Raw genomic sequence first — 3,349 nt, 5'->3', positions numbered from 1 at the left:
CATTGCTTTGTCGAGATTTTAACTTTATATTTAGGCTCAGATTTCAACTATAAATCGTACACTAATTAATAGCAGTAAATACTGATGTTTTGCTCCCTCTTACCACAAAAATATATATGTTTTGTAGCTGGGATGAACTTTATTTCGTACGCGTAGCTACTGCGATTTGGACACGAAGCGGTTAAAGATGGCGGCAAATCAGGCACCCAGAGAGGGGGGGGGGGGGGCGTCGTCTCGCCTCCATAACTAAAATGCCAAATAGGAGTGGCTTAAGCGACATACACAGTCGTGTAACTGACAGTTTGAGGTAGCCTATCGTGTAAATTTCGCTTTGTTGCTGAGGTTAAGCTTTCGAAACTCTGCCCCAAAGTCATGTGACTGATTTTTCGCCCTGTTTCGTTGGTTAAACGCAATGATCACAAGCACCACCATGGTAACTGGGATGTGTAGTTTTTAATTCCGTTTGAATTATAACTGTACGTACTGTCTTCGTATTTGGCCAGGGCTTTAAAGAGAGGGCGCGCCAAAAATTTTCGGTGCCGTCGTCTCCGCTTTAAAGGTACCCCCGTCGCGGAAGAATTCGATCTCGGGACGTTTGCCCAGCGTACTTAAAGAGTGAAGTAAAAGTTCTTAAACAAGTAAATACCAAACAAGAAAAGCATATTAAAGAACTTGAATTGAAAGTGAACGATGTAGATAGATACCGTCGATGATGGAATTTAAAATTATTTGGAGTTAAAGAGGAACGTGATAAGGACCTTGTTGCAACAGTGAAGGGTATCTGTAAAAGGACCCTGCCGGACCAGGAGGACGTAATATCGGCCATTGACTTTGTTCACAGGCTCGGGAGAGCGAACATGTCTGGGCAAGTGCGCCCCAGATCGATTATAATACAGTTCACCAAGAGGACGGCGAGGGACATGCTGTGGCGAGCGGCGAGGGGGAATGAGTATTTGAATGGGAACAAACTGAGGTTTGCAGAGGACCTGTCTGCCGCGGACAGGAGTACCAGGAACCAGCTGTGGCCCCAGGTTGAAGCTGCCAGAAGAGAGGGGAGGAGAGCCTACTTTGTGGGAGCGAGGGCCTTTGTGGACGGGAAGGAGATTTGCTCCCAGTGACTGCTCAGTTAATGATTATGTTTGGTTATATTTGTTATACCAGTATATACTAGTGTTTCTTTAGTGTTAGTTTGGAATGGTGTAGTTAAGTGTTAAGGACTGTTATAGTTCTGGTTCTTTGAAAAACTCAATAGTTTAGACAGTCTTAGAGTTAGTTATTTGCTTTTGTGTATGTCTTTTTCATGAATGCCAGAGGTACTCGAAATGTTGTTAAAAGAAAAACTGTGTGCTGAGTTTTATTTTTTACAGGAAACGCATGCATGTTGAAACTAAAGTTTATAAATAATTGAGAAATATTAAAGCAAGGAAAATATGATACGTGTAAAATATACAATTTGATCACATAATTACTTAATTACCTCTGGTAGTTAAATGCTTTTTTCTGCTGCGTTTTTTTTCTCTTGTACATGACTCTGATCCTCTTGTTGTATTTGTATTTGTAAATTCTGTTTAATAAAAAAAAAATTAAAAAAAGCATTCTCTGGTGGTGTCCTGCAGGCTTCCTGTGGGTGTGCGTTGGTGGTATAGTGGTGAGCATAGCTGCCTTCCAAGCAGTTGACCCGGGTTCGATTCCCGGCCAACGCAGTGGCGAATGTTTTCAAATGCTGTCATGAGCCTTGGATTGTGACTAGCAAAGTGAAGCCTTTTGAAAGAGCTAAAGCACTGAAAAACGGAATTGAAGGAGAATCTTACAGGGGATTCTGAGCGGTGTCTGCAAACACGCAGTCCGATACAGGTGCTGAAAGCTTGAGCTACTCTCAATGTCATGCTGCTTTTCCCCGGAGTAAATCTGTTACATTGAAAGAATGCTTCTCGCAGGTTCAAAAAGGGACCCTTGTTAATTGGAGAAATCAATGATTTTGAATGAATTCTGTATGCGTTAAAAGACAGCTATACACAGAAAACATGCAGGACACAGCTCATGATGTTTCCCGAGCTGAAACACAGTGCGTTTTTTCAAGCTATCTGACAAAGCCCGCCCACTGAAAACTGCGGCAGATCGTGTAAAGACGTTCAACTTTGTAACTACTGCACGCACAGGAAGCAGAATAAATTCCTCTTTTCAAACTGTCAAAGGTTTGCTTTACGAACGCCGCAGGACATCGCACAATCTCTTTTGAACAGGGACAAACGATTTCTTATGGGGCGCAGTAAGTACTGTTACTGTCACTGCTCGATACCGACGTTGGCCTACTATACCATGTTCAGCCACTGCTAGAAAATGTACAGCTCTAGCACCGGAGCAAACAACAGGAGGGCCGACGTCGAACAGGCATACGTGTCAGTCATGGAGACCGATGAGAATGGGATTCGAACCCATGCCTGCAGAGCACAATGGATTACCAGTCCATCACCTTAACCACTCAGCCACCTTGTCGACAAAACTGGGCTGTCCGGACATGGGTTGGCGCGCTCCAGATGATCTTTTTCTTTTTTTCCCCACGTACTCGAGGGTCATTTTCCTGTTCCACATGTGATTTCAACATTTTCCTTGGGAGATGTCAAGCCAGCAAGCCACTGCTGTGGTTCACTGGCCAGTGTGGAGTTCAGTGGCCCTGTTGTACACAGAAAGCACATTGAGCTCCTTGGACATCAAAAGTTCCAGATAAAAGCCATTTGTCATCCTTTCTCTTGGTGTTGATGTTGCTATTGTATGTAAAGGTGGCAACTTGCTCAGCGAGCAGGCGGAGCACACACCGAATGCAGATGTGTCTGAGTGGTGTGTCCAAGTGGCTGCAAAAGGACAGTGCTCCCGGGGCACCGTGGCTTAGTTGGTTAAAGCACCTGCCTAGTAAACAGGAGATCCTGGATTCAAATCCCAGCAGTGCCTTCTTTGTTCTGTCTTCTCAAACAGAACTGGTCCTTCCAGACAACCACCTACGGCTAGACTTGCAAATATTCATTTCCTGTCTTTAACGCGACTTGTTTTTCTTAAAATGGATGCAACTTGCAAAACATGAAATACAAACCTTGCTAATCAGCGCTAGCGGCTGGCAAAAAAAAAAGAAGTCAGCAATGTTTTTTTTCTTTAACCTTAACCCTGCTAATGGAGAAGAGTTAAATGACCGAGTCTATGCAGCTTAAACGGTGCGCAAGTCGGGTTCTTAGCTGAAAGGGTGGTAAATCACGCTCACCCCAGTCCTTAATCTTTTAAAGAGGATACAAAATTGAACCTAGTCGCCACATCACATACATCCTGTTCAATGATAAAAAGGTAACATCTATCCTCG

At 43.8% G+C, this 3,349-nt stretch overlaps 2 non-coding genes across 2 annotated transcripts; one reads left to right on the top strand and one right to left on the bottom strand.

The window, feature by feature from the left end:
- Positions 1 to 1,631: 1,631 nt before the first annotated feature.
- On the top strand, positions 1,632 to 1,703 carry trnag-ucc (transfer RNA glycine (anticodon UCC)). The gene has a single exon. It is a non-coding gene; the product is annotated as a tRNA-Gly (tRNA).
- A 707-nt stretch (positions 1,704 to 2,410) lies between these two features.
- On the bottom strand, positions 2,411 to 2,496 carry trnat-ggu (transfer RNA threonine (anticodon GGU)). The gene has a single exon. It is a non-coding gene; the product is annotated as a tRNA-Thr (tRNA).
- Positions 2,497 to 3,349: the final 853 nt, after the last annotated feature.

The sequence above is a fragment of the Lepisosteus oculatus genome, unplaced genomic scaffold (assembly GCF_040954835.1).
Source record: "Lepisosteus oculatus isolate fLepOcu1 unplaced genomic scaffold, fLepOcu1.hap2 HAP2_SCAFFOLD_67, whole genome shotgun sequence".
NCBI classification, from domain to species: domain Eukaryota; kingdom Metazoa; phylum Chordata; class Actinopteri; order Semionotiformes; family Lepisosteidae; genus Lepisosteus; species Lepisosteus oculatus.
Note: the sequence above shows the minus strand (reverse complement) of the source record. Positions and strands in the feature narration are given on the sequence as shown.